Raw genomic sequence first — 18,871 nt, forward strand, 5'->3', positions numbered from 1 at the left:
CCATTCAAGAAAAAACCTACCCCACACATCATCATTCCACCTCCTCCAATAATTTGTCTAATTCATTAACTACCCACTAAGTTTAATCAAACAACCCAATTCCATAATGTCAAATGTAAGTCTGTTCCAGCATTAATCACTTCTCTGTCTGAAATAAAATTTTAACTCATCTAACCCACAACCATACTTTTGATCAATTGATGTCTCTCATGTGTCTGAGCAAGAACTGAAACCATTTGCATTTAATTTATCCAACCCATTTAAATCCTTAAACACATTAATCACATCTCACAGGTGCCTTGTCTCCAAGCATTGGAATTTGCAGAAATAAATCCTCTTTCACTGAAAGAATACCCTTGACTAATTTTGTTTCTCTACTCTTCTCGCCACAGATTTCAACAGACACCAAACCCCTTGCTAAAATGAGAATTCCAGACTTCAATGTGTGGCCTAACCATTCCCTTACAGAACAGGAAAATTGCCTTCTTGTCTCTACTAGCAAAATTCCAGTATATCACTGACAGGATACACATCAAAATTTGTTCCTGTTTGTGAGAAAATTTATCAGAACAGGTAAATTTTCTGATAAATTTACTGCGGCCTCAGTGCACTTAACATATGATTTTCAAGATGTCAAGGTTCATATTTCAGTTTTGGGTTCATTATATGTGATTACAGAGAACACAAGTTTGAGAAAGATAAAGAATGTCTGAATTTTCTCCTACAATGTATAAAGTCAGATTCCTGCAGCTGTGCCAGGCCCCTGAAAACCTGCTCACAATATCATCTGGTATATAAGGAAATCTAAAAGAAAGAGTTTTACAGTAATCTGAGAGTTAAAAATAGTTAATCTGATGATTATTCTTTTTGTAACTCTCAGTCTTTTTGAGAAGATACAGATTTATTATGGAGATATGTTCGATATGCATTCTCATAACAATAACATCTTCATGTCTATTAACAAAAAAATTTCACTTACATAGCTGAAATTCATGTTTCATTAGAATTAGTATTAACAGTGGCAAATAATGCAAGCAAGCAATCTTATAGTGCATCACATAAAAAAAAAAAAAAAAGAAAAGAACTACCCACATATCTGTCTATCTCCTCCAAGAATTTGTCTAGTTCTTCCTTGAATTTGTTCAAACTACCCACTTCCACAACAACAGATGGAAGTCTGTTCCAACAATAAACCAACCTCTGGCTGAAGGCAAACTTACACACATTCAACATTCCTGAATGTAAGCCTCATTCTTGTGTGTGGTTTCAGCAAGAGAAAGAATTCAACACTGTACCTGCATAATCCATTCAAGGACTTAAACATCTCAATCTATTCACCTTGCAAGTGCCTAGTCTCCAGATGTTGCAATTTGCAGAACTGAAGCTTTTCTTGGCAAGAAGAGTATCTTCTTGCTTAACCAATCTTGTTGCCCTTCCCTGCACCCACTCCAGCATATCTACAACCTTCCTAAAATTAAGCCTCCAAAGAGTACTCAAGATGTGGCCTAACCATATTTTACAAAGGCATAATCACTTCCCTATCCCTGTTAACAAAGTTTCTGTATATCATTGACAAAACCCTATTGGAAGTCCTGGCAGCATGTCTGCAGTGCTCAGAGAATTTTATGTCTAACTGCACAATTACCCCTTCCATTTCTCACCACACTGAGTGTACTACCACACAGATGGTATATTAATTTGGGATTACTGCTAACCATACAGCATTTATCAAGGTTAAATTTCAACTACCATTTCTCACCCCATTGGCCTAATTTTTCTAGATGTTACGTAGCTTACCTCTATTACTATCATTAACCACTCTGCCATTCATTGCAACATCTGAAAACTGAGAAAATAAGTTTGATGTGTCTTCATCAAGTCTTGTTAATAAATACTGCAAACAGTAAGGTGCCTAGAACTAAGCCCTATGGGAATAACACTTCTGCAAATAACATTAGTCCAGAAGAACCCTGCCCATTTATAACCACCCTCAGTCTTTTGCCACTCAAACACCCCTTTTATTCTTAGCAGTAACTTGCCACTATTTTTTTTTTTTTTTTTTTATGAGAACCCCAAACACGAAAGGTATCAAAACCTATACTTAGTACCGTGCATGGGTTGAAGGAGAAGTCTGGGGAGAGGGGAGGGGATGCCGGAAACTTTGCTCTAGAGACTAAACATGGGTTTCACCACTTCAAGCCTCCAATAAGCAAAGTGGTGGTATTTCACCGGTTGATGAAAGTCATCTACCACCTGAAAATGCCACACTGCTGCTCCAATTTGCCCTGAATCTTTCATTTGGAACATTGTCCAATGCTTTATAGAAATGTAAAAATGTGACGTCAAAATCATTATTTGCAACCATTTCTTTTATCACTGCATTGTACAAGTTTTTCTGAATTCCATGATTCCATTCATGTTAAGATGATCCTCCAATGCTTCTTTAACATCTAAACTCATTATTTAACATAGAACAAAACTCAAAATTAGGTCTATAATTGCTCATACTACTCTTTGATCTCCCTTTGCAAATAGGAGACACAATTTGACATGTCCATTCTATAGGAATTTCCATTGAATCTAAGGATGTATGCATAATTATGGCCAGCCAAGGGTGTGCTTATCTCATGTTGCTATTCCTTTTATTATAGCTGGATGGATCCCATCAGCTCCAGGTGCATTATTTAGCATTAGCAGAAGCATACGATGCAAGAAAGCAAGTTTATGCAGCATCAGCCAAAAAAAAAAAAAAAAAATTCCCAATTTCACCCCTCCATTCATTGCAAATGCCTGTCCAGCTCAACCTTAAATTTATTTAGGTTATTAGCTTCCACAACAAAAGATGAAAGCCTGTTCCACCAATCAACTACCCACTGGCTAAAGGCAAATTTTCACACATCTATTGTACAACTATCTTTCCTTAATTTGAAACTGTGTCCCCTCAGATTTTTAGTCTAAGCAAAAGGAAGAACCCAATCAGCATTCAGCTTGCTGAACCCATTCAAGCCTTTTACACCTCAATCAGATCACCTTGCAAGTGCCAACTCTCCAGGCACTGCAATTTGCAGAACTTAAGCCTTTCTTGGTAAGAGCATCCCTTTGTTGCCCTCACCAATTTTGTTGCCCTTCTTTGTATATATTCTAGCAATTCTACATCCTTCTAAAATGAGGTTTCCAGGCCTGTACAAAGTACTCTATTAGAATAAGTAGCGACCTGGAGCGAGGGGTGTTAGGGGTTTCAGGGACGGGTGGCAGTAATCGTGAAACAGATGGGAATATGGGATGTGTTAGAGTAACTAAGAATAAGAATAGGTGCATGTATACTTGCATGTATACCAATGCTAGAAGTATAGTAAATAAATTTGATGAATTTGAAGTGTTGGTCAAGACATCAAAGGCGGATATTGTTGGGATATTAGAGACGTGGTGTCACACAGATATAAGGAATGGCGAACTTGAATTTGGGGAGTACAATGTGTACAGAAAGGATAGACAGGATAGGAAGGGAGGAGGTATTATGCTGTTAATTAAGAAAAACATAAAATCAAAAGAAGTGCATCCAGTTGATATATATGAACAGAGTACTGTTGAGTCAGTTTGATGTGACATAAGCACTGCGAAAGCAAAAATAAGAGTAGGAGTGTGTTATAGGCCTAATGACTCGAATGAGTACAATGAACAATTGTACAGAGAAATAGAGTGGGCTAGTAAATCGGAATGTCTTATAATGGGGGATTTTAACTTCCCAGATATTGACTGGAACTTGTGGGTTGGGCACTCACACACTAGTCAGACTTTTGTGGATTTATTGGATGATTGTTTTCTGCAGCAGCATGTTCAACAGGCAACCAGAGAAAGTAATACTCTTGATCTGGTTATCAGCAGTGATCATTCATGTATTAGGAATCTGCAGATAAAAGAACCACTAGGTGGCAGTGATCACAGAGTACTGACATGGGATCTACTCAAAGATTTAATTACCATCAGGGGTAAAGGAAAGTGTTTTTGCTTCCGTAAAGGCGAGAAGAGTGGTCTCCGACAGTTTCTAAATTCTATACAGTGGGATCAACTGACGATGTTACCAACAGTAAATTCTAAGTGGGAAGCATTCAAGGAATTAATCGTGGAAGCTACTAAAAGTTTCATACCTATTAAGAAATATTGTTCAAGGATTAGGCCTAAATGGTTGTCAAATGAACTAATGAGACTAGTAACAGAGAAGAAAAATGCATGGGATGCATATAAATTATCAAGCGACTCAGAAGCCTATGGCAGATATAAGTTAATCTGTAATCAGGTCACAAAGGAGGTTAGGCAGGAAAGACTTCCTCTTAACAAAACCATGCTGTGTCTGAGCTATAACTGAAGTCTTGTCTAGATGATCCTGCAGTGCTTCTTTAACCAGTGCCTCCATTAATTTTCCAGGAACAGAAGTTAAACTCACAGGTCTATAATTACTTGTGTCAGCCTTTGATCCTCTTTTCTGTATTGGGGTCACATTTGCACTTGTACGGTCTATGGGTACCTCCCCTGAGTCCAAGGAAGCTCTCATAATTATGTCTAAGGGTTTGCTTACTTCCTTTGCTGCCTCTAATATAACTGGATAGATTCCATCCACCCCCAGGTGCCTTTCTTATGTTTATCCTCAACAGTTTCTCCTCCACTTTACTCTCAGTTATTAAAAGATTATCTAGCTTACTACCAGAGTTGAATACACCTCTGGCATTCCCCTAGCTGAATAACTCCTCATGTGTGAATGTCGATGCAAAATATTTATTTAGTTTGTTAGTTACCTGAGCAGGATCATCAACAGTTGAACCATCGATATCAAGTGGACCAATCTGATTCATCCCCTTCCTTCTACAGTTTACATAAGAAAAGAACTCTTTGCTGTTTTTCTTTGCATCCTTTGCCAAAGATTTCTCGTAATCTGCCTTTGCTGGCCAAACCTCCTTTGTAACTTGGTTACCAACTTATATCTATCATAGGCTTCTGTGTCACGTGTTAATTTATATATATATCCCAAGCATTTTTCTTCTCTGCCATATGTCTCATTAGTTCATCTGACATCCATTTAGGCCTAAACCTTGAACAATATTTCTTAGTTGGAATGTAAAGCCTAGTAGCTTCCAAGATAAGTTCTTTGAATGCTTCCCATTTTGAATTTGCTGTTAGTAACATCATCAGTTGGTCCCACTATATAGAATTTAAATACTGTCTCAGACCATCGTAGTCGCCTGTACGAAAGCAATAACCCTTCCCTTTACCCGTGATGGTAGTTACCTCTTTGAGTAAATCCCACTTCAGCACACTGTGATCATTGCCACCTAGTGGTTCGTTTATGTGCAGGTTCTTAATGCATGAAGAATCACTACTGATAATCAAATCAAGAGTTGCCACTAGTTGCCTCCCGAACATGCTGATGTAGAAAACAATCATCCAATAAATCCACAAAAGCCTTGCTAGTGTGTCAGTGACCAACTCACAAATTCCAGTCAATATTTGGGAAATTAAAATCCCCCATTATAAAACTCTGATTTACTGGTGCACTCTATTTCCTTGTACAGTTTCTTATTATACTCATCAGAGTCATTATGCCTCTGGCACACTCCTACTCTCAATTTTGATCTCCCAGTGCTTATGTCACACCAAACCGACTCGACACTGCACTGTCCAGCGATGTCGACTGGCTTCACTTCCTTGGATTTTATGTGTTTCCTAACTAATAGCATAACCCCTCCTCCCTTCCTATCCTGTCTATCCTTTCTGTAGACGTTGTACTCCCCAAATTCCAGTTCTGCATTCCTTATATCTGTGTGACACCACGTCTCAGATATCCCAACAATATTCGACTTGGATGCTTTGAGCAATACCTCTAATTCATCAAATTTATTTACCAAACTCCTAGCTAAACTTCAGTTGCCACTGAGAAGTGGCAACTGAAATTTAGCTAGACAATGTTAAACTTCAGTTGCCACTTCTCAGTCTATTTTCCCAACTTATCTAGATCCAGTTGGAGTAGAATACTGTCTTTACTGTCGTTAACAACCCTGCCAACCTTTGTATCATCTGCAAACTTGGACATTAAACCTGATATACCTTCATCAATCTCATTGATAAATATACAAAACAACAGTGGGCCCAACACCGAACCCTGGGGAACTCCAATAACAACATTAGTCCACGAAAAGCAGTGTCCATTGATTACCACTCTCTGTCATCTCCCACTCAACTATCCCTTTATCCATTGTAGCAACTTACCCTTAATGTCATACCTCTCCAATTTGTACAGCAGTCGTCCATGTGCAACAGTATCAAAAGCCTTCCTGAAATCCAAGTATATGATATCAAAATTATTTCTGGCATTCAGTTCCTTTGTGACCACATCATAGTATCCAATCAAATTGGTCAGACAAGACCTCCCCTTTAACAAACCCGTGCTGTGTCTTAACTATTACTGAAGTCTTGTCTAGGTGATCCTGCAATGCCTTCTTTAACCAGTGATTCCATTATTTTGCATGGAACACAATTTAAACTAACAGGTTTGCAGTTACTTGTGTCACCTTTTGAACCCCCTTTGTGAATTGGTGATACATTTGCACACCTCCAGTCCAAGGAAGCCCTCATAATTATGGCTAAGGGTTTGCTTACTTGCTTTGCTGCCTCTTTTAATATAACTGATTAGATCCCGTCCACACCAGGTGCCTTCCTTATGTTTAACTTCAACAATTTCTCCACAATTTCTCCTCCACTTTGTACTCAGTTATTATAAAATCACTTGGCTCCCTGTTAGCATTTGAAACTCCCCTCATTGAATGACTCCTCAGTGTGAATGTAGATGCAAAATACTCATTCAGTTTATCAGATACCTGATCATGATCATCATCATCAATACCCAACCCATCTATGTTAAGTGGTCCAATCTTATTCATCCATTTTCTTCTAGAGTTTACATAAGTAAAGAACTCTCTGCTGTTTTTCTTTGCATCCTTTGCCAAAGATTTGTTGTAATCTGCCTTCGCCTGCCTAACCTCCTTTGTGAATTGATTAGAGACTAGTTTATACTTGCTTTATACCTGTGTGATTACTAGTTTATACCATGTCACCTGATACTTTATATGCATCCCATTCATTCTTCTTCTCTGCCACGAGCCTCATTAATTCATCTAACATTCATTTCGGCCTAGACCTTGAACAGTATTTCTTAGTTGGAATGAAATGCCTAGTAACCTCCAAAATTAAGTCCCTGAAGGCTTCCCGTTTAGAATTCAACGTTGGTAACATCATCAGTTGATCCCACTGTACAGAATTTAAAAACTGTATGAGACCTCTGTAGTCACCTTTATGAAAGCAAAAGCCCTTCCCTTTAGTCTTGATGGTAGTTACAACTTTAAGTAATTAATACCCACATCAGTACATTGTAATCACTATCACCCAGTGGTTCCTTTATCTGCAAATTCTTAATGCATGAATAATCACTGCTGATAATCAGATCAAGAGTATTACTCCCTCTGGTTGCCTCTTGAACATGTTGCTGTAGAAAACAGTCATCCAATAAATTCACAAAAGCCTTGCTAGTGTGTGACTGACCAACCCACAAATTCCAGTCAAAATCTGGAAAGTTAAAATCTGCCATTATAAGACCCAATCTATTTCTCTGCAGAATTGCTTATTATACTCATGAGATTCATTAGACCTATAACACACACCTACTCTAATTTTTCCTTTCTCAGTGCTTATTTCACACCAAATAGACTCAACACTGCATTGTCCACCAACACCAATTGGATGCACATCCTTGATTTTATGTTTCTTAAATAAGAGCCCTTCCTGTCCTGTCTATCCTTTCTGTACACATTGTACTTCCCAATTTCCAATTCTGCACTGATATCCCAACAATATCTGCCTTTGATGTCTTGCTAGCACTTCAAGCTCATCAAATTTATTAACAATACTCCTAGCATTGGTGTACATGCAAGTATACAAGCACCTGTTCCTACTGTTAGTTACCCTAACACAGCCCATGTATTCACTTGTTCCACTATGACTCCCAGCAGTCCAGGAAATCTCCATTACCTTGTTTCTAGGCTGCTGTTCATTCTAATAGAACCAGTGCAAGAATCACTTTTGCCTCTGCCTGCGGCCACTGTTAACCTTTTAGTTGTATACCCCCCAAGCTAGAAGTTTTCTGACCCACCTAACACTGCCTCAATAGCATCAGCAAATATTCTTGCAAACTTTCTATTTAAGTGTACCCGATCCCTGTAGAAGCAGTCTCTTCTGTCAACAAGCACAGACTAGGCTGAAAAATTCTACCCCTTGAGCCTCACCCAATCTCTCCAGGGCCGAATTGATCAACAAGGCTCTCATCAAATACTCCCTCCTATCGTGTCTGGGCAGAATTGCAGACACTTTCACATTCAACCCTAACACACACACCTTCTTTTCAACATTGATCTGTACTTGTTGAGTAAATCTGCAGGTCTCTTACTCTTAATGTCATTAGTTCCAATGTGTACAATATCATCTTTTGTGCCCTTAAAAGATGATATCTGCTCTACAACGTCATCAATTATTGCCCCTGACAGACAATTTACATTTAGCTTCAACAATTTCTCTTCCACTCTATTCTTAGTTATTACAAAATCATTTAGCTTCCAGTTATCACTCGGAATGAGAACCAGAAGTTCTTACAGATAATTTCTGGTGTTCCAGAAGTTTTCATGAGTAGAGGAAAACACTCAAAATACTTCTTTAAGTCCTCCCATCATCAGCAGTCCATCAAGTATATATGATCACTAAATCAGAATAAAGTCCAACAGAATAGATGCAACTAGGTGAATAGCACACATTGGGAGTTGAGGAAGGTAGAGCATTGACTTGCTAATTTAATTTTCTGTAAACAAAGCCGGTTTATAGTAGCTGCAACCAACACATACTTAGAAACATCAAATGAAGCTCAGTTGAAATAGCCATGTTCAAAGAATCTTGTTATAATAATTTTTTGGTGTCATTTTTTTAGGAATATGAGTTGATATCTTTTTTTGGAGATTGATTTGTTAATTTCATTCAAAGTCTGTTTATATTAAAGTCCATCTAGCAGCCATGATGACAAAGTGAAGGCAGAGAGAATTAAGCCTAGAAATTCAACTGAAAATTATATGAGGATGATTACACAGAACGAAATGAAATGAACATTACAAAAAAATACAATATCCCTGTGTCTACAATAGTGAAAAATAAAATAAAACCTTGAAGTAAATGACAACTATAAAATGCAGAAAATGAAGCAAAATTTTAGAAGCTTGAAGCAAAATGTATATATCTAATTTGCAGTATGAAGTCCAATATTCAAGAAAAGGCAATATAACACCACATGTCCCCTTAAAATTACAAAAGGAGCTTCCACTATTTTCTAGACACCCTATTATGGCATGTTCCCCATCAAGCATCCTAAAACAATGAGGGAGATCCCAGTCACTGAAAGGTTTGGCAATTTATAGTCACATTTTCTCTCATGTTAAAAGCTGAAAAAAAAAAAATAAATAAATAAAATAAAATAAAATATTAGTGTTTATTATGCACAAAACTTCCATAACGAAACCTCTTATAATGGTGGTTATCATTTGTTGCTTGTCAGTTGACTGAAGAGGACACTGAGTACTAACTGGATATTGAACACACGCTCACGATGTGAAGCCACAGCTTGTGCACCACAGAAAAGACCAAATCAGATTTATTAAGAACAGTTAAAATTAAGATGGACAAATTTATGATTTCTCAATTTTTGGTGAATATGTTCGAAGCAGAATCCAAAATTTTAACAATGTATGTTTGCAGTGCCCATTAACCCAAAATGCATAAATAACATTCTTTTAGAATTAGAAATGCGGTTATACAAGCATTAGTAGAGGCACATGATGCAAGAAAGCAAACTTAGGCCACATCAGCAAAAAAAAAAAAAAAAAAAAAAACAACTCTCCCATTTCACCTTTCCATTCATTCCAAATACCTGTCCAGCCCATCCTTAAGTTTATTTAGGCTATCAACTTCCACAACAAAGGATGGAAGTCAGTTCCACCAATCAACTGCCTGCTGGCTAAAGGCAAACTTCCGTATATCTATCCTACATCTGTCTTTCCTCAATTTCAATTTATGCCCTCTCAGGTGATTATTCTGAGAAAGAGGAAGAATCTCATCAGCATTAATCATGCTCAAACTATTCAAGGCTTTATACACCTCAATCAGATCACCTTGCAGGTGCCTAGCCTCCAGACACTGTAATTTGCAAAATTTAAGCCTTTCTTCGTAAGAGCAATCCTTTGTTCCATTCATTAATCTTATTGCCCTCCTCTGTACTCGTTCCAACAGCTCTACATCCTTCTTAAAATGAGGCCTCCAGACCTGTATACAGTACTCCAGGTGTGGTTATTATCCCCTTATACAAGGGGATAATCACCTCCTTATCCTTGTTAGAAAAATTCCTGTATATCATTCACAAGACACTATGAGCTACTCTTGCAGACCATCTGCACTGTTCAGAAAACTTCACATCTGCCTGCACGATTACCCCCACGTCCTTTTCGTTCTCTACCACTGTCAGTGTAGTACCACAGAATTGATACGTTACTGTGGGGTTACTGCTTCCCATATGTAGTACTTTACATTTGTCAATGTTACATTTCATTTGCCAACTCTCAGCCCATCTGCTAAACTTTTCTAGATCCTGTTGCAGCAGCCTACTGTCATTAGTATCCTTAACAACCCTGCCAACCTTTGTATCGTCTGAAAACTTGGACATTAAGCTTGATATACCATCATCGATATCATTTATAAATACTGAAAACAACAATGGACCCAACACTGAACCCTGAGGAACTCCATTAATAACATTATTCCACAATGAGCAGTGACCATTGATTACCACTCTCTGTCTTCTCCCATGATATCAATCAGTACACATCATATCCACAGACATCAATCAGTACACAAACAAATACTCAATTATCATTCTTCCTTATAGAGATACTGTACCCTCACCTTCGCATTTTACTGAATGCAGCTATAGTTCAAGTAGTACACCCACTACACAATTTGATTCATTTTGTCTAGATGATCCTGCAATGCATCTTAAACCAGTGACTCCATTATTTTACCTGGAACAGAAGTTTAACTAACTGGTCTGTAATTACTCATGTCACCCTTCGATCCCCCTTTGTAAATTGGGGATACATTTGCACATCTCCAGTCCGTGGGAACCTCCCCTGAGTCCAAGGATGCTCTCATAATTATGGCTAAGGGTTTGCTTAGTTGCTTTGCCGCCTCCTTTAATATAACTGGATAGATCCCATCCACCCCAGGTGCATTTCTTATGTTTAACTTCAACAATTTCTCCTTCACTTTGCTCTCAGTTATTGCAAAAATCATTAAGCACCCTGCTGCAATTTGATAACCTTCTGGCATTTTCACACCTTAATAACTCCTCATGTGTGAATGTAGATGCAAAATACTCATTGTTTGTTTGCTATCTGAGCAGGATCATCAACAGTCAAACTGTCAATATCAAGTGGACCAATCAGATTCATCCCTTTCCTTCTAGAGTTTAAATAGGTAAATAACTCTTTGCTGTTTTTCTTAGCATCCTTTGCCAAAGATTTCTCGTAATCTGCCTTCACCTGCCTAACCTCCTTTGTCACCTGATTACAGATGGTTGAATGGTAGAAGACAGAGGGTGGTAATCAATGGGTGCTGCTCTTCGTGGACTAAATACACAAACCTAAGACAGGAGATCAAAGAGATGTGGCATATGCAACAAGTAACAACCATCCGGATCATCGTGTCAACCACAGGTATGGTGCCAAAGACTCTATATAACAGCCTAGCAGCAATAGGCTGTTATGTAGGTCTCCTAGCAAACACATAGAAAGGAACTCTAGAAAGTCACAATCGTGAACACCTGTAGGATAGTCAGAGAGTTCCTCGACCAACAGTAACACCAGACATAACAACAACCACCCTGTGTACTTGGTAGTAATACCCATCACGAGGTGGAACCCCCAATCAGGGAGAAATAATATAAGGGCATAATAATAATAAATAATAATGATGTTTTATATATATACATATTGAATTTTAATGGAGTCCACAAACGTGTTTTGATTTTTGAAGGTGTCCGTAAATCTCAGTAGTTTGGAACTGCTGTAATCTAGACTAAACCAATTGAGTAGCATGCCATGTGTGAACAGAAAGAGGCATACAACCATAAACATTTGCTTTTCATACTTTAATATAGGCATTTTGGAATGCAACATCGCATTAAAACAGCACCATTTAAACACTACTTAAAAGCCACAGACCACATGAAAAATATGAGGCAAAGGATATTTTTAACTTTGATGAGATGAATATATCTTATAATTTACTGATTTACTGCCAAACAAAACACTTGCTTGTAATGGTGAAAAATTAACTAAACAAAGACTCACTATTCTGTTATACTGAAATGCAGATGACAGGAAAAAACTATACCTACTTGTTGTTCGAAAATTTTTCAAGCCAGAATGTTTTAAAAGGAGTTAACAATTACCATGCAATTATAAGGAAAAGTGATGTGCTGGGTTTAAGGTTAAAATTTTTCCATCTTGGATTTTGAGAATCGACGTAAGAAAAGCTTCTGAAAATAAAAAGAACTTTTAATGATTTTAGATCTGTACACAGTACATTCTACTGAGGCACTTATGTTGACTAATATATAGCTGTTGTTTTTGCCACCCAATACCACTAGTTTAGGCCTCAATAGAAGAGTGGGAGTGCATCAGCACACACACTCTTTGAGTAGACCGGAGTTCAAGCAGCTGACTGCTAATTACGGTCAATCTCCCAACCTATACTGGACCATGTGGCAGATTATGGTCCATTTACCTCTCTGACCGCTTGCTGCAGGTGATAATAGATGGATGAGTCTTCTAACTTCTCCACTAATGCTAGTGTTCCCCAAGGTTTTCAGTTCTTTCTCCCACTCTTTTCCTCTTGTATATTAATGATATTCTTCATTGACCGGAAATCCTATTCTTAGTTTTGCTGAAGATAGCATATTGCATTCCACCTTCCAGTTCGAGAAACCTTACCCCAGTGGCACTTTATGCCTTCATGGTGCCCAAGGCAAAATGGAATTTGGGGGGCCCCATCTAAAGAAAAAACTAATAAAGAATATTTTTTTTTTCAATTTCATATTATTGTGACAACGAAACTAATTATATGACATAAGAACTAAATATAAAATTTCATCAAAATTGGCAAAACCATTTTTGAAAAAAAAAAAAAACAATTTTCAAATTAATCTTAATAAAGTTTATTGACCTGGGAAAGGTAGAAAGTTCAGTTTTCGATAAAAATCAATTAAAAAATATTAGTGAAAAACAGCAATGAATTTTTGAAACAGTGATTTGGGGCCCACTCTGATCGGGGCCTTAGGCAAATGTTTGTTTGTTGTTTGTTATTTGATTTTTAGGAGCATTAGCAACTAAGGCCATATTGCTCCAGGATATGCGGTGGTCATTTCGTGACCTTTCCGCTTCCTTCGTATTTGGTGGTGACGGGCTCGAACCCGGGTCTAATCAAGAAGCGTGTGCTACGCACTGCTGCTCCTTCCCACCTGGCTACGGAGGCGCCTAAGGCAAATGTCTTTTTTGCATATAGGATAACGTGCCGCTGCCTTTCCCGGCACAAACAGCTTCAACTTCTCGATTATCCACAAGAATTCCATAAATGCTGAACCCCATATAATTATCATTATTATTATCTTTCTATAGACTAAAATAATTTTCCTCCGAGTGATATTTATTCAGCTAATGGGAGGAGAGAGAGAGAGAGAGAGATGCGGGTTACATAGTAATATGTAACAAATACTAAAATACATAACAAAAGCTTGTTTTACTGTGGTAAAACAGGCGTGGTTATGTTTATCTAACATCACGCAGTACCATGCTTGATTTCCATATGTAACGTATTCATATATTCATAGCAGAGGAAGAGACATACACAGTGTGAAAGCTTCTGTAAGTATTTTATTTTACTTTATCAAAAGAAGCGAGCGCAGCAAGCAGGGGATGAAGGCTTTGCTCCCCCCCCCAAGTTAATCATAACTAGGGGGGCTTTGCCATAAAGCAAATTATTCACCTTAGGTCACACTTCCCTGAACAGCCAGTGGGTTAGGAGGGTGTACAAATATTTTTTTATATACAGCATACAATTTTATACAAATTTTCGATATTCAAAATAATGACATTAAATAGAAAATTATCTACATATTTAACAGGGAAGGCATTTTTTTTGACAGTCAGTGTGAATGATAGGTTTAACCGACTGAGCTGGTAGTGGTCTCAAATTGAAGCTATTTCATCACAGGTGTGCTTGTTAAATTTTAAAATTCCGAATTGTTGGATTTTACAGAATGGGCCAGTTTTGTACTACAATGAGAATACTTCAACATTCACTTCACAGATGGAACCACAGGAAGATGTCAACTGTTAAACAGTTGTCTAAGTTGATAAGGCATTTTATTCTGATTAACAATTTGCATTTTAACAATTTAAATGATTAACAATTTGCACATTCGCACAAATGTAACCCCAATTCACAAAGGAGGATCAAAGGCTGACACAAGTAATTATAGACCTGTTAGTTAACTTCGGTTCCAGGAAAATTAATGGAGACACTGGTTAAAGAAGCATTTCAGGATCATCTAGACAAGAATTCAGTTATAGCTCAGACACAGCATGGTTTTGTTAAGGGCAGGTCTTGTCTGATCAATTTGATTGGATACTATGATGTAGTCACAAAAGAACTGGATGCAGGGAATAACTTTGATATTATATATTTGGATCTTAGAAAGGCTTTTGATACTGTTGCGCATGGAAGACTGCTGCACAAATTGGAGCAGTGTGGCATTGGAGGCAAACTGCTGCTATGGATAAAGGGATGGTTGAGTGGCAGAAGACAGAGAGTGGTAATCAATGGACACCGCTCAACGTGGACTAATGTTATTAGTGGAGTTCCTCAGGGTTCAGTGTTGGGTCCATTGTTGTTTTCTTTATTTATAAATGATATTGATGATGGTATATCAAGCTTAATGTCCAAGTTTGCAGATGATACAAAGGTTGGCAGGGTTGTTAAGGACACTACTGATGCTATGCTGCTGCAACAGGATCTGGAAAGGTTGAGCAGATGGGCTGAGAGGTGGCAAATGAAGTTTAACATTGACAAATGTAAAGTACTACATATGGGAAACAGTAACCCTAGATCAACGTATCAACTCTGTGGTACTACGCTGACAGTGGTAGAGAATGAAAAGGACCTGGGGGAAATTGTGCAGGCTGATATGAAGTTCTCTGAGCAGTGCAGACGAGCTGCAAGAGTAGCTCATGGTGTCTTGTCAATGATATACAGGAATTTTTCTAGCAGGGATAGGGATGTAATTATTCCCTTGTATAAGGCATTGGTCAGGCCACACCTTGAGTACTGTATACAGGTCTGGAGGCTTCATTTCAAGAATGATGTAGAGCTGCTGGAACGAGTACAGAGAAGGGCAACAAGATTAGTGAATGGAACAAAGGGTTGCTCTTATGAAGAAAGGCTTCTGTTTTGCAAATTACAGAGTCTGGAGACTAGGCATCAGCGAGGTGATCTGATAGAGGTGTATAAGGCTTTGAATGGCTTGAGCATGCTGAATGCCGATGAGATTCTTCTTCTTGCTCAGAATAATCGCCTGAGAGAGCATAAATTCAAATTGAGGAAGGACGGATGTCGAGTAGATGTGCGGAAATTTGCCTTTAGCCAGAGGGCAGTTGGTTTGTGGAATAGACTTCCATCACTTGTTGTTGAAGTTGATAGCCTAAACAAATTTATGGCTCAGCCGGACAGGTATTTCGAACGAACGGAGGGGTGAAATGGGAGTAGTGGTTGTGTTGTTTTTTTTGGCTGATGCTGAATAAGCTTGCTTTCTTGCATCATATGCCTCTACTAATGCTAATGCTAAAAATAATAATAATCTCTATATTTAATACGAAAGGTATTTTCTTTCAACAGTTAGTGTGAATGATAGGCTTAACCGATTTGGCTGGAAATGGTCTCAAATTGAAGATATTTCTTCCTAGATATGTACAAAGTTGTTTAAATTCCGAATAGTTTTATTTTATAGAACGGGCTAGTTTTGTAGTACAAATGAGAATAGTTCAACATTCACTTCACAGATTGAGCCACAGGAAGATAACTGTTAAACAAACAGTTGTCTAAGTTCATTACGCATTTTTTTTAACATTTGCACTATCTTGTCCTTTGTTCCGAAAAAAAAAAAAAAATAAATAAATAAATAAAATAAAAATACATAATAATATTAAAACTCTGCTAACAACTGAAATTTTCACAACAGGTATAGCGAGCTGTAGTCATTAAAAATTAAAAATGCAAATAGTTTTATTTTACAGAACTGGCCAATTTTCTCTAATAGTGCTGCCCACCTTAAAAGAAAGAATAGTTTTATTTTACAGAAATCATAAATGAAAAAGGGTTCGATGCATACTGGCTTACCTGCTCACAACCAAACATGGAATTGCACTAGAGAAAAACTATGCTACCAATTGCGAAATTTTCGCAAAGGGTACATATATTTAATAGTCTATATATTTAATACGGAAGCTGTTTTGTTTACTCCGTCAGTGTGAACGATAAACTTAACTGATCAGGCTGGAAGTGGTCTCAAACTGAAAATATTTCTTACTAAGTGTGCACAAAATTGTTAAAATTTAAAAATTCTGAATAGTTTTATTTTACGGAACAAGCCAGTTTTGTAGTACAAATGAGAACAATTCAACATTCATTTCATAGATGGAGCCACAGGAAAATGTTAATTGTTAGACAAACAGGTGTCCATGTCCCCACGTTATGCACGTGAGCCATTCATTACGTTTAATACATTCAGAACTCATCATTTTTTCATTATCAACTTCGAATTTATTTCTTTTTTGTTTTGAGGTTATTTAAAGTAAGTAATTTAAGATTTTAGAAGTACGTCACAGTCAGAACACAGAAAACTTGTCCAACCCAAAATGCCACTCTGACTGGTCGTGTTGAACGTACCTCGCGGCAAAAAAGTAACATGCCTTTTTGTGTTTCAGCAAATGTATTCAAGATCGATCTCAAAGGGTGAAATCAAAGAAAATTTATAAGTTTCCTCAGATACAAGAAATGATAAAGGATTCGCCGTGTACATTAGTTGTTATATTGTAAGCTGGCTTCCCTGCTTATGACATAAGGATTCAAAACATACTGGCAACAGAAAACTTTAAATTCGCATACTAATGAGGGAACGAAATTTAAAAGAGAAATTCAGGTAGGCATTAGTTTCACGTCTGTGGTTGAGAATTTTTTAGAGAAGAATAAAGATCTGGACTACCAGAATACAGTTGAAAATATGTTGGCAAACTTTAAAAAGTTGGGTCGCAACATGATTGTCATGGTATAATTTTACACTTCCACATTTGGAAGTGTAAATGAAGAACAGGAATGAGAGATTTAAACAGGACATTAAACGTATGGAGATGAGATAACGGGAGTTGAAATGTCAACATCTAGGATGATATTTGACTGGGATGATATTCAACTGTACAGTTGAAGCATCTGCAAGAAAACGAAACGAAACACTAAGAATGAAAGTTTGACCAAGTTTTTAAAGCGAAAGGTGAGTTTATAGTGTACTTTTTAATATTTTGCCCTTTACAGTAGTATTTTATAGAGATGACAATGAATTGTCAAAAACTTTCGGGAAAATATCAGACAATAAAAACTGTGCTACCAATTATGAAATTTACGCAAAGGGCACAACTAGAATACAGCTATTTGCATAGAGAATTAGGTTTTTGGTGTACATTTTTATATTTTGCCCCTTTCAGTAGTATTTTATACAGATGATAATGAATTGTACAAAAGTTTTTGGAAAATATCAGGCAATAAAAATGACAAAGCACATCCCTTCAGGACAGTTAGAGAAACACTCTGCTATCAATTTCAAAATTTTTACAATGGGTATTGCTAGTAGTAAATAGATTTGATGAATCTGAAGTGCTGGTTAAAACATCCAAAGCAGATATTGTTGGGATATCAGAAATGTGGTGCCAATCAGATATAAGCAGGGACGTGCCCACTGGATAGGCAAGGTAGGCAGTGTTTAGCCAGATTGAAATTATAAATATTAATTATTAAATATAAAAAGTAAATGATTTCCAATTCATTATAAAAATATTAATTAAATGCATGAAATTAAATGGGTATATTTTGAGGTTAGACAGCACAATTTCCCCGTGCCATTCAACCTCAATATATATATATATAAATACACTACTTTGTTAAACCACGTGTTGTGTTAAGCAGCTCCAGATGTGTGAAATACCATGTTATAAAGGCAGAATAATTCCTGCCTTCACTTCATTGTGCCATCGGTCTTTGCAGAACGAGGAGTGTACACATGTGTTGTTGCATGGTTTGCCTCTAGTGATAGAGCTGACACTTTATTACTTTCCAAATACTTTATTTCAAAATGTATCACTTTTCAAATATGGACAGTGAGTCTCTTAAATTTTTTTCTAATCTGTCTTATGAAGAAAAGTCTAATATGATTAAAAGTGGAAGACCAAAACCAGAACTGAAACAACTTCTACAGCGTAAAGGGACAAAAATAATAAGAAGATTTCAAACCGCATGGTACAGCAAGAAAGATTGGTTGTGTGGCTGTATCACAACAAATAGACCCTTTTGTTTCCCATGCTTGTTATTTTCTATATCCAGTGTGGGTAAGAACCAGATACTGTGCTTTAAA

At 37.2% G+C, this 18,871-nt stretch overlaps 1 protein-coding gene across 1 annotated transcript in view; it reads right to left on the reverse strand.

Annotated features, from left to right (window-relative positions):
- LOC150088267 (centrosomal P4.1-associated protein-like) overlaps nt 1–18,871 on the reverse strand; it is a 452,284-nt gene that overhangs the window by 294,058 nt on the left and 139,355 nt on the right. The gene's annotated exons all lie outside the window — the stretch shown is intronic.

The sequence above is a fragment of the Mastigoproctus giganteus genome, chromosome 3 (assembly GCF_048544385.1).
Source record: "Mastigoproctus giganteus isolate SK-2022 chromosome 3, ASM4854438v1, whole genome shotgun sequence".
In the NCBI taxonomy this organism is placed as follows: Eukaryota; Metazoa; Arthropoda; class Arachnida; order Uropygi; family Thelyphonidae; genus Mastigoproctus; species Mastigoproctus giganteus.